We start from the raw sequence: 14,220 nt of genomic DNA on the forward strand, positions 1-14,220 counted from the left end.
GAAGGAATACAGCCAATTGCTTCTTGATATGAAGGATGTTCCTCAAGACGAGAAAGATAAACTGATCAGCAATGTCAAAGCAATGAGGATCATTAGATTTGCTTTACAAGCAGATACTTTTCGTCTGGTTAGTTCATGTGACACTGCGAAAGACATGGGATAGACTCAAAGAACTTTACTCCACTAATGCAGATCCTGAGCATTCTACACAAACTCTTCTGCTTTCAGAGTTTGGTGCTTTCACATAAAAGCCTGAAGAAAATCTGAGCCTGACATTCAATCGTTATAATCATCTTCTTAGCAAGATGATGAAGCATGGTATTGGACGCGAGTTGATCGAGCAAAAGGTTACTTTCATGAATGGGCTTAGATCCGAATGGATGGTAGTGGTTTCAATAGTCAAAGCACACGAGCAATTTAAAAGTCATACTTTGGCTAAGCTAGTTGGGATTCTCAAGGCACATGAAGCCGAAGTGTCGAAAGAAGCGAAAGTCGTTTCTGGAATTGGGTCTTTAGCTCTTGTTGCGAAAGGCAAAAATGTTGCAAAGGAAGATTCTGAATCAGATCATTTTGAGTGTGATCTCACGAATGAGGAGTTCGCTTTAATGGTCTCAAATCCCAAAAGGTTCACAAGGAAGAAATTCCCTTAAAACAAGAACCGAAACTGGCAGGGTAGCTACAGCTCAGAAAGGGCGAAAGAGGAGAACAAAGGCACTTCTCAAAAAGAGGAAGATAAGAAGGAGAAAAAGAGCATGGGAAACTATGGCTATGACTGCCACTATTGTCATGGAAAAATCATCTAGCCAATGATTGCATGTTGAGAAGGCTAAATAAAAAAAGAGAGAATGAGAAGATGATGAGTCCTATCACATGCGAAAGCATGAGGAAATCAAAAAGAAAAAGATTGCTGATAACTCTATGCCTGCTTTGATTGTGCAAGAAAATGTGGCTGAGAATGAAGTTGGAGGAGTTGAAGTATGGTCAACCGAATCGGAGGACGACGAGGTCCATAAGCCCACACATGGCAGGGCGTTCGTTGCGAAAGAGGAAAGTTCAAGGTTCGCTGGAAGGTGTTTGATGGTAACAAGTGAAAGGTCACAGACGCAGGAAAATGCTACTTGGAGTGAAAGAAGGGATGATAGTTGTTTCGCTGCAAAACCAGTTGGTGAACAAATCAATGATTGCGAACTGCTGATCAACAAGGTAAATCTTATTCTTGAATCTCTAAATATTCTTATGTCCAGATATGAGAACAAATTAAATGACCTAAAATTCACCTTTTCAAACATCAGTGATAGTTTAAAACGAACTCGTTTAACAAACACTAACCTAACTGATCAAATCAGCAGGGTTTCGTCGAAAAGCGATGAGAGGCGAATGTAGATTGAGAAGATTGAGTCAGAATTGTCTAAGTCTAGGGATCAATTAATTTATTTGCAACGAGACAATTTGATGCTTTTGAAACAACGTAACATTTTTTGTTTAATTTATAAAAGGCTTTATTTTAACATTACTCAGTTGCACCTTGATTGTGGAATTGGTGAGAAAATTCACAAAATGATCTTACCATTTCTTGAATTAAAGGAGGATGAGATAGACACCGGCTGTTACAAATGCGAATCCATAGTTTTGTCAGACGAAACTTCTGATGCATACCGAGTTGGATTGGAATGAATTGAATCATACATTAAGTCTAAAGACCATAAAAACATGATAAAGCAGCTTTTGGACAAAAACGATAAAAAGTAGATCAAATCTGATCAATACAAAAATTTGATTCATTGAGTACCAAATTGAGTTCAGAAAACAAAATAAATGTTGAAAGCACATCTGAATTCGATGAGGATAGTGATATGAGCGAAATTTCTGTAGAGGATGAGGTGGATTGCTCAGAATTTGTCAAAAACGAACCTGAATCTGCTAAAGATTTAATTTCTGAAAATTCGGTTGAGTTCGCTCGTATTTCTCAAAATAAACCAAAAACATTAAAAGCGAAAGCAACCGTTTTTTCCAAAATCCAAACTACTCCTAATCAAGTTTTTGCTACTAAAGGACTGTACAAAAATCAAACTGTAGAACTAACGTCCATAGTCAACAAAGATAACAAGGAGGGTTGTGAGGATTATTTTAGATCCGCTCTCATAGACAATGCAGACGAAACGAAGGGTCTGTCTGAAAGAACCTCATGGAGAGTGAAGGGAAGATATGTAGCAGAACCACTAAATAATCGTTCCTGCTATAAGAAAGGCAGTCCAAGTGGAACAAAGGAAGCTTCAAGCGAACCCTAAAAGGACGAATCTCATGCAAGAAAAATGAAACCCAAAGTGAATGTTCACAAGTCTTCTAAACAACGTGCGGAGCAAAAACGTCTAAGAAATAGAAGATATCAGATTAATCTCAATGAAAGGAAAAAATTTTGGCAATCCCAAAATTCCAGCTATGTTCGTAGAGAAAATCTTCAAATACGAAAGCTCGTTCACATACAAATACCAGTCATTGTTCGCATTGTCATTCCTGCAGTCCACAGAGACCAAAAGAGAACTTTGGTAAAAAAAAAACCTTTCCTCTCAAAGAAGCCAATTGAGAAACCAAAATCTCATCATTCTCAACCCATAAAAGCTTCACCCAAATACGTTAAGGGAAAGGGAAAGGTATTCTTGGATTCTGAAACTCAAAACAAGAAATCGACTACTAACCCTAAGAAAGTTAAGAAAGAATTTGTTAAGAATCAAAACAAACAAAAGCAATCTGATTCAAAAGAGACGAAAATAAAAAATGACAAAGTAAAAGTTTTCACCATAACCAAGAAAGATGAAACTACTTTAATCAAACAAACTTATATGGTTGATCGTTCTATCACTTTTCCTCTTTCTGTAAAAGGCTCACAAGGACCCAAGAAACTTTGGGTTCCTAAATCTGCCTGATTTTTGCAGGTTATTCGTGACGAGCAGTTTGACACCGAATGGTACATTGACAGTGGCTGCCCGTGTCACATGACATGAAGGAAGGAAGGAGGAGTTGCGAGAATTTTGATCTCTCAAAAATGGTGGAAATGTAAAGTAGGGAAATAATTCGTTTGGAAAGATCAAAGGCTATGGGATGATAATGAATGGAGATTTCTCAATTCGTAAGTTGGCATATGTGAAAGGCTTACAACACAACCTAATTAGTGTTTCACAATTGGTTGTAGGAGCTGGCCTGAAAGTCTCCTTTGACGATGAAGGATCTGAATAACTGTGTAATAGCCCGAAATTCAGGTTCAACCATTTAACCCTTCATCTTTTCCAAGTTGTCATATTGGGTCCTTTGTGTTGAGTGTTAAGCTTGTGAGTACGCTGGGCGTACAAGGAGTACGTTGCCCGTACTCGCATGCTTATTTTGTACGCGGTTCCATCCGGGTACGCTGGGCGTACCTAAGGTTACGTCGGGCGTAACCGGCCCAGACTCAAAACCCTAATATGACTTGAGGGCTATAAAAGGAATGAGATGGTCTTGTCCCTCAGCCACCATCTTTCAGAAAGAAACCCTAAGAGAGTATTTCCTTTGTTTTTAGCTTGGGAGTGGGTGTTCTAAGCTTCAAGTGTCATTCCAAGGTGGTGAAAGAGAAGAGGAGACCATTGTAGAAGCTAGAAGTGGGTGGACAAGTGTAGATCTGAGGACTACAAAGGTTGGAGCTTCTTCCTGAGGTAAAAAGTTCAGATCTTGCCTTGTAGTTTGTGTGGTGTGCTTCTTGGACCAATTTCTAGGGTTTTTGGTCCCAAGATGGAGACTTTATGAGCAAATAGTCTCCATTGGCCTAGATGTATCATATTCCAGGACTATATGAGTTGTATGTTCATAAAAATGCAATCTTGGACGTGAATGTTGAGCCATGCATGAGATCTAGACTTTTGGTGGAGAAAGGAAAGGTGTTAGAAGGTGTGGGGAACCTTTATAGCCATGCAAAGGCTTAAAGGTTTCGACTTTATGGATTAAGAAGTATTAAAATGGCCAGATCTGGAATATGGGGTTATGTCTTAATCGTTTAAGACATTAGAATGGGAAAGTAAGAAACCGGGATGTATGATGGGCATAATCCCAGTACGCGCCGCATAGTGGGTCGCGTCCCTCATTTTTGGAATGCAAGGGTACGCCCCGCATACAAGAGCTGGTACGCCCCGCGTACTGCTTGTTGTTGACTTTTGTTGACTTTTAGGGTTTTGGTCAACATGAGGACTTTCGAGTCAGGGAGGGGTGAAATGGTCTTTTACCCTTCTATGGGATAGTGGAAAATGGTGTAGCATAGCCTTAGAAGTCGTTAATAATTAGAATGATTATTTGTTGTGATTAGGCGGGGCTAGGTCGTCGTTTCGAGATTCAGAGATATCGAGCATGTGAGATTCTAGACATCATACGAGGTGAGTCTTCTCACTATATTGTACCTGGAAAGGTACCTATGTGTGACCGGAAGGTCTTGTATGCTATGAGATGCATGTTTTGTATGCCATGCGTTGCATGTTCTGTATGTGTTATGTATGTGATATGTATGCTATGTATGATATGGGTCGGAAGGCATTATGGCGTGGACCGGAAGGTCAGGGAGTCATGGACCGGAAGGTCGATACGAGTAGGACCGGAAGGTCTACTGGGACCGGGACGGAAGTCCCCTAAGACACATGGATCGGAAGGTCGTGTAGAGTATGGCCTGGAAAGGCGTATGTGTGTAAGGGTATTTTGGGGAACTCACTAAACATTTATGCTTACAGTTGTTGTGTTATGTGTTTCAGGTACTAGCGAGGACCGTGGGAAGGCGCCGGCGTGACTCGTACACACTAGAGAGAGGATTTGATTTTTGTGATCTTGGGATACGATATGTTTTGATAACTATTGTTGGATATTTTTGAAAATATTTTATGTGAAAATGGTTGTGACAAAATGAAATTTTTGTTTTGAAAATTACGTTGTTACAAACTAAAAAGAAAACGACGGTAGTTCTCTTGAAGTCACAGCAAAAGGGTGAAATGTACCCTTTGAATCTGAACCCAATACGAGGGAAGCCAGCCATATGCTTGCTTACAAAAACCCACTCTGATGACAATTGGCTATGGCATATAAGACTTTCGCACCTTAATTTCAAAGACATCAACAAGCTGGTGCTTGGTGATCATGTGCGAGGGCTTCCTCTCTTGAGGTATGATAAGGATCACTTATGTGCAGCCTGCGAAATGGGGAAGCAAAGCAAGAAAAGTCATCCAACCATTGTAAACACGAAAGTCATTGAACCATTAGAACTTCTACATATCGACCTTTATGGCCCTTCGGCAATAGAAAGTGTTGGTGGTAGTAAGTATATTCTCGTAATAGTTGATGATTTTTCATGTTTCACTTGGGTGTTTTTTCTTAAACAGAAATCAGAAGCTACTCCCAAACTCAAGGACTTTATAAAGCAAATTGAGCTTCAACTGTGAAAGCTGGTTCGCAACGTTTGCAACGATAATGGGCTAGAATTCAAAACCCAAGCGTTTGAAGAATTTCTTGTTGAAAAGGGAGTCTCACACAATTTCTCTGCTCCCTACACTCCACAGCACAACGGTGTAGTCGAAAGATGAAACGGATCTTTGTGTGAAGCTGCACGAACCATGCTCACATTCGCTTGTCTGCCTTTATACTTCTGGGCGGATGCAATTGCGACTGCTTGCTATACTCAAAACAGATCCATTCTGAATAAGCAATTCTCTATTACTCCCTATGAAATCTTAAACAATCGTAAACCTAACGTTAAGTTTTTCCATGTATTTGGTTCCAGGTGTTTCATTTTTAATTCCAAGGAACAGCGAAACAAATTCGATACAAAAGTTGACGAGGGTATATTTCTGGGATATTCGCTGACCTCTAAGGCATATAGGGTTCTTAACAAATGTTCAAAAAAGATAGAAGAAACCTACAATGTTACCTTCAATGATAACTACTTGAAGAGGATTCAGACGAAAGAAAATCAATTGGAGGAAATATTTCCAAAGCCAAATCAAGCCACCGTTCCAATCTCCAATCTTTATGACGAATTCATGCTACTTTTTGATGAGCCAGGGAAGGCTATCACATCTGAAGCAAAAGTAGCTGACAACAAAGTGGATGAATTAAAAAAGATAATTGATGAAGCCACGAAAGACATGAACAATCAACCATCATCTACGAACTTACCTCAAGACATAAGCACTACATTCTAGGGGGAGAATTTTGACTCCAATGCACCTCCTCAGGGGGAGCAACCAACTCCACAAGAAACAAACATTTTGTCGCAGGGGTAGGGTTATACCTCATCTCTTTCGACCGACCCACCTTCTGATACAAACAACCCACCTTCTATGGTCTCAAGCAAGCTCCAAGAGCGTGGTATGAAACTCTCACTCGCTTCCTTAAAATGTCTAGATTTGAACAAGGTTCGGTTGACCCAACCTTCTTTCACAAGAAAGAGGGTGACCACTTGATGATCGTCCAAATCTATGTTGATGACATCATTTTTGGTTCTACGAATCCCAGCTTAACAACTGAATTTTGGAAATTGATGAAAACTAAGTTTGAGATGAGCTTAATGGGTCCAATTAACTTTTTTCTTGGATTGAATATTAGACAGGGACCAGAAGTGTAACGACCCAATTTTCACGCCCAAAAATTTCATTTAAATTAAGTGGTTTGTAAAACATTTGTAGTAAAACATCATCCGATCATATCATTTCATAAAACATATCTCGTGTATGAAAACCCAAAACATGAAAATAATAATAATGTCAGAGTACAATCCAAGAACATCTCATAATGCGGAAAACCAAAGTGTGTGTGTGTATGATGTGCCGCTACCGCGCCAGCTCCTTCCCCTTTGCTGAAGAGGTACCTGAAACCAAAACTGAAAACTGTAAGCACGAAGCTTAGTGAGTTCCCCCATCGTACCACATACCATACAATCATATCACATACATACTGCCAGGAATTTTTGGGGTGCCTGACCTACCCGGTACGGCCATTCTGGGGTGCCGACCTACCCGTACGGCCATTCTGGGGTGTCGTCCTACCCGTGTCAAGCCATTCTGGGGCGCTGACCTACCCATGTCGAGCCATTCTGGGGTGCTGACTACCCTTCGGTCCTAACAACCGAACCTCGGGGACTATTTCACCCCCTACGACTACTATCACATATATCATAGCATAATCTATTGTCAGACATATATGGGGTGTCTGACCTACCCTTCGGTCCTAACAACCGAATCTCGGGGACTCTTCCCCTCCTCCTACCTCTATCTCATATAACATATCATGCTAGCAGCCAAACATATCATAACATACTGTTAGGCATATCTAGGGTGCCTAACCTACCCTTCGGTCCTAACAACCGAACTCTATCACTATAACATATCATATCAGGCTAGCATATAACATATCAGGTAGTAACAACACATATGAGTATCACAAAGAAAAACATCTAGCATACGATCCCTGCTGGTGGGCCGGCATTGTGGCCGTAGACCCACCGCTACTGGAAGGTAACTCACCTCGTGGTAGCTGCTGAAATGTGTGGGAATCCTGTAACGCCCGTAGATCAGGGCTAGTCAATTTAGTGACGATAGGCGTCAAAAATGAATTTTTGATGAAAGATTATTTAGAATGAATAATCTTAACTAAGTTGTAGTATATGTTACAAGGATTCTGTACATATAAAGAACGCCGAAATCCGAGTTATAACGAAGAAGTTATGACCTGTCGAAGTTTCGCGACAGAATCGGCACGACACAGCGCGATGTAAAAAGTGAATTTATGTTAGAGCGATATTTAGCCTTAGCAATCTAAATGAAAGTCGTAGATTACGTTAAACCGTGAGCGTGCATAAAAAGAACGCCCAAATCTGACTTTGTATGAGGAAGTTATGATTTTTTGAAGTTTCGACTTAGCGGTATGCAGCCCGAATACTCGATTTGAGACCGAGCGGTTTTTAGTCGAAACAATCTAAATGAGAATCAAAGATCTCATTAATTGTAGTAAAACGATAAAAAGATAGGCGAAAACGGACGTCGGATGAAGAAGTTATGATTTTATAACGGAGTTTTCCTGTCCCGGCCTACTAAAAATAAATAATAAAGTAAAGTCAAAATTAGCCGACGGAGTCTAAACAAAAGTTGTAGAGCATAGTCTCACCTACGCGGGGATATAAAGAACGTCGAAAACGGAGTTTGTATGAGGAAGATATGAATTTTTGAAGTTTATTAAATATTTTCGATATTTAATTTAATTATAAATTAACCGATATTATCCATGGGGGGAGTCAGCGATCTGATCCACATTACGCCCAGCGTAATGTAGATTTACGCCCAGCGTAAATGGGTTTCCAGCCCCCTATAATGGGTGGATCTTGGTTGTACAACAAACTGGAAAGACTTCAGATTTTTATCAGCATACCCGTTTTTTAGATTTCTGATTCTTTTTCTTTTTCAGGTCTTCTTTTCATAGGTCTCCTTCTTCTTTTTAGATTCTTCTCATCATTCACATCTCCTTTTCTTCCGCAAGCTTTTCCTTTTCAATTAGCTTTGTATCAGCTCCTTCAGTAGAAATCATATCCATTTTCACCTCCCCAATCTTATTTTATTTTTTTCAGCTACTTTGATGCATCATCAGATAATTTTTTGTCTATAAATATATCTTGAAAAAAGCATTAGATCATAGTAGTCCTCAGATAAAGGATTGTTGGTACCCAAATAATTCACATAAAATTTATCAGAAGTAAAATCAGCATCATTAATATTAAATTTCACCACATCTGTAACATCCCAAAATTCAAGACCAAAAATTTCATTTTTAATTTAATTATTATAAAACCAAAAGTATAAAAACATCCATAGTGTCATCCCATATCAAAACCAGTAGGTCAATATTCAAAACATGTCATAATGAAACAATATCAGAGTATAATCCCAAAGATCTCATGTGCGGAAAACAAAGTGTGATGCGTTGCAATCATTCCAACTCCTTTCCTTTTGCAAAAGAAGTACCTAAAACCAAAACTGAAAACCGTAAGCATGAAGCTTAGTGAGTTTCCACATCATACCACATACCATAGAATAAACATATTGCCTAACATATTCGGGTACTGGACTACCCCTTCGGTTTCTTTCAACCGGTAACTACCTAGCATATCAGGGTGATGGCCTACCCCTTCGGTCTCTTTTAACCAGTAACGTGTCTAGCATATCAAGGTGTCGGCCTACCCCTTCGGTCCTTTCGACCGGTACCTTGCCTAGCATTTCAGGGTGCTGTCCAACCCCTTCGATCCTTTCGACCGGTACCGAGGACTATTTCACCCCTACTTCTACCATATAACATCCTAGTACATAAACACATAAGTCACATACTGCCTAGCATATCAGGGTGCTGGCCTACCCTTTCAGTCATTTCGACCGGTACTGGGGCCTATATGTCACACCCCGCTAAAGCGGAAACACGGGGCGTGGCAGTACAAAGGGTTTCATAGCAAAAGTTAAAAGACAACACTAACCATAGTATTAAAAATCATTACAAATTTACAATAGGTTTGAACAACTTTTAAAAGAATTACAATGTAAATTGAAATACAAAACATGCGAATGCTCCTAAAAGTGATGTGTCCCTAAGTGCCACTTACTTAATGATTCCTGAAAAAGCATGTAAAACGAGCATCAACTATAAAAATAGTTGGTGAGTACTCACAAATTAAAATAATAATATTGGTTTCATGAATCGTAATCAAGTTTTGATAAAAGTTTCCATAAATGAAAATATATGGTTAAAATGAGTAATCAAGTTCATTGCTACAAGGAGAAAACAATTTCATTTCTAAAACATGTATATAAGTTTCCAATGATAAATTTTCAATGTTGTAATGAGAAAAAAAGTTCATTGCTATATTGAGAAACAAAGTTCATTGCTATATTGAGAAACAAAGTTCATTGTGTAACATCCATAAATTTAACGCCAAATTTAAACTTTTTCAATCATAAATAAAAACCAAATAGTATTGTTTACAAAATGTTTTCAAATCATTTTCCATCAGAGTGTCCCAAAAACCATAACATAAGGATGAGGAGCGGTACGGTCACGCCTTCGCCTTTCCATGATCTCCTGAAGTACCTGAAACAATAAATTGAAAACTGTAAGCCCGAGGCTTAGTGAGCTACCCCCAAAATACCAATACCACACTGACAATACCATATCAGTAATAATCAATCAATCATCATGCATACTAGGCCATCGGCCTGACTGGACCGCCCTACCGGGCCTACAGTCTGTCTGAATCTATCCCGAGCCTTCGGCATGACTGGTCCGCCACGTGGGCCTACAGTCTCCCAGGACCGCTCATAGGGTATATTGGCCTTCAACACAAAGCAAGACCACCTCAACCCAACCACCAGCAAATAGCCATGTGCGCATACTATCACATATAGGAATATACAAACATCAAACATATCTGTCACACTGATCATCAATCGTAGAATTCTCATGTGACCAGAGTACCGACCTAGTAGGTCAGTAACATACAAATCCCTACGGATCATAAGAGCATAACATATTGTCTACCCCGATTCCGATCTAACAGATCATAACCACATGTAGCATACCGTAACAATAACAACTAAAGGGTCGGCCTTGGTGTCATAGACCCTATCGATATAGTGAGGATAACTCACCTCACAGATGTCAACTCGAAAGGCAAACTCCAACTCTCGGATCACTTGACACAGGCTCCACCACCTATCGTCATAGTACAACATACTCATAAGTCCTTAACCTTATAAAATACTCCATAACCCACTAGTAAATCCTGGTCAAAGTCAAAGTCCTCAGTCAAGGTCAACATTCCATGTTGACCTTAACTCGTTGAGTACCCTTGGCTACTCGCCGAGTTCCCTGAAGTACATTCCAGCTCGATGAGTCATCGGAGTGACTCGTCGAGTTCCTTTGATTCTCGATCAAACTTAAAGGCCGCCCGTCGAGTTCCCTCCTTGCAACTCGACGGATGCACACTCATGCATATCCAAGAGAAAACTCATCTGACTCGCTGAGTTGTTCTTCAACTCGTCGAGTTTATGGCAATCTTCATCGGACTCGCCGAGTTGTTCATCGAACTCGTCGAGTTCACGGCCATCTTCATGTGACTCGGCGAGTCACTTTGCGACTTGCCGAGTCCATTCAGTCCTTCTTTTCCATATAGACATATTTTGAGCCATGCAACGGCTCTAACTCATAGATCCAAGCTTCTGGGGCATGCTTATCACATAAAGTTGCAAACTTTACGTGCATGAATGGCTATAAAGACTCTAAATGTCTATTTTAAGCTCTTAATGGAACTTCATGCTCAATAGGGACCTTAATCACAACCAAGACTGTGACTTTATGCTTCTAGAATCCAAGGAGGGTCCAGATCTGAAGTTACAACTTCAGATCTAGCCCATAGCTCATCATACCAACTTGAAAATCCATAAAAAGCCCTAGAAACCCAACAAAAGGGAAAAAGGGAAGTAAGGATGGGACTTTGATACCTCCAAAGGATGCTAGCTGAGGTAATTCCTGCTTCCCACTCTTTCCTTGCTTCAATTTCCTTTGCACTCTTAGCTTTCTTCCTCCAAGATTCTCTTCTCCAAGCTTCAAACACCACACCAAGGCACACACACGAATTAGGGTTTTAAGGGGCTCTCAAATACTGTAAAGAGGCCAAAGGAGGCTAAGGCTCCTTTAAATAGAGGTGGAACCCCGGGATTTAGGGTTTCCACTGTCAGCTCCTACTCGCCGAGTCCCAACATGGACTTGTCGAGTAGGTCACTTAAAACGCGATCTCATCCAGCTGCTACTCGACGAGTAGGTCAACCAACTCGTCGAGTAGAACTTAACCCAATAATTCTTATTTAAGCAATACCTGAGAATCAGGGCGTTACACATTGCTATAATTAATAAACAAGTTTATTGCCATAATTAATAACAATTTTGTATGTGTATGAGCAAACAATGAGTTCACAACCAATCCTATGACTGATGCCCTATCGAGATCTATGCTTATCGTTCCATAGATTAATATGGTATCATGCACTCAAGCAATTGGGCGAGTGAGGAGTTGTCAATTCCTAATAGCGCTATTCATAATAACCATTGGCTCAAAGAGTTAATGGTTGGAGTAAAGTGGAAGGAACTTAAGACGATAAGGCCTCATGTTTCAAGTTACATAAACATACATAGCAAAATATAGCAATCAAGTTTTAATACAAATCAATTTAAGTACAACGAACAATAAATAGTTTTTGGACATGCTTTTCCACCCTAAAACGTAAAAACCGAAAATAGGGGAGTGCATGAATACTCACAATATGTATTGAGATGATGCAACTGGTACCTTGAACTACGCTCTACTCGTACCACTATCATTTTCCTACAATAATGGTATTCACTAGTGAGTGTCTAATTGAAATCTAACACTAGTATACTTACTACTACAATAGAACTATGTCAATATTGTGTCAAACTTTAATATTGATAAGTAACAAATATTTTTCTGTGAAAATTAAATTTCAATGAATCAATTGTTATATAACAATTTAAGTGGAAAAATTTTCATTATTGAAATGCTAATATTTAACATTTTAGGAGGTGTTCCAATGATTAAATATTTAAAAACCAAGTCAATTTAGTTCTAAAAATTCCCAAACTTTGCATTTCAAATTAATTGAAGTCAAAGACATTAAGATAAATTTTCCTGAATTTTTGATTTGTCTAACTATTTTTCACCATTTTAATTCCTTGAATGATCGTAAAATCATGGAAAAATAGTAAGTTATCATAAAATATTCTTATAACTTTTGTGTAACTCTTTTACATTGTACATAATTTGTGAAAAATAATAAAATGTGTTTTCAAATAGTTTAACATGATTTTTTCTGATTTTTAGGTATCTATTCTATCAAAATAGAGATAAATAGAAAATAGTTTCCAAAATTACACAAACTTTTTTTTTCTTGTGTTATTAGACATATACAAATTGGGAAAAATATAAAAGTTGGTTTCCATGCAGTTTAGATATTTTTCTTGATTTTATTCACTTAAATAATCATTAATTCGTGAATAATTATTAAACTATTAAAGTAAATTACCAAAAAAAATTTAAACTTCATTTACAGTGTAAATAATTTGGGAAAGATACCAATGGTGATTTGTATATACTGAAATCTGATTTTGTGGATTTAAGTGTATTTAATCTTAGAAAATAGGGGAAAAATAGTATACTGAATAGAAAAATCATCAAAATTTTTATTTAGAGGTTTAATATATTTTAAGGTCTTCTGGTCAATTTTCATAAATTTTGGATGATTAAAAATATTTTTCTCATTATTATTTCATTATAAATACAAAAATCCGGAAAAAATAGGTATGCATTATACAAAAATTATGAAAATATTTTTCTGGGTTTCATACATAGGGTAGGAGCTGCGAAAATTATTAGATAGACTTTTCAAATTCCTTAAAGTAGTTTTATGATTTATTTGAATAAAACAAAAAGAAAATTCAAAACCATAGCAAACCGTAACAAAAATAGATGAAACTCACTGAGATGTCATCATTCACTTTAGGATTCATCTAGGAATTTACCTAGGATTTAAAAACCTCAGAAAGTATTTTATATGAATTATTAACCTATTGTTTTGAAATAATTATAATAATTCGAGAAAAATGAATTAGTTTCTGAAAATTTGTAGAACATCTCATTTTGTTGATGTAACTCAGGGAAAAATCGGATTTGGTCAGAAAAGAAGATTTAAATATTTATTTGGGAATAAATCCTTTATGAACCTATTTGAATGCTTTTTAACAACAAACTTTGATAATTAAGCCTCTAAGCTTGAAGATCATCACATGCATGTTGGTTTTTGGGTGAAATAATGTCACCATAATCATAAAAATCGTGGTTATGAACATGCATGTGAATAAGCTCAAAGAAAAGGGTTTATGGAAAAGAAGAAATAGTAAAACTTGAGGGAATAGTGAAGTAGAAATCGATTTTACCTTCAACAACACCACAATATGATGAAGATTTCAAGTTTGAGGAGTGTTCTTGGGTTTGTTTTCTGGAAAATTTCGTGGTTCTTAGGGGGGAGGAAGAGAGAAAATGTGTGTGAGAGTGTGAGAGAGAAATGAAGTGTGGAGAAAAGGAGAAATGATTTATATTTTAGGGGT

This window comes from Lactuca serriola, chromosome 4, assembly GCF_051521515.1.
Source record: "Lactuca serriola cultivar US96UC23 chromosome 4, Lser_US96UC23_V15, whole genome shotgun sequence".
In the NCBI taxonomy this organism is placed as follows: Eukaryota; Viridiplantae; Streptophyta; class Magnoliopsida; order Asterales; family Asteraceae; genus Lactuca; species Lactuca serriola.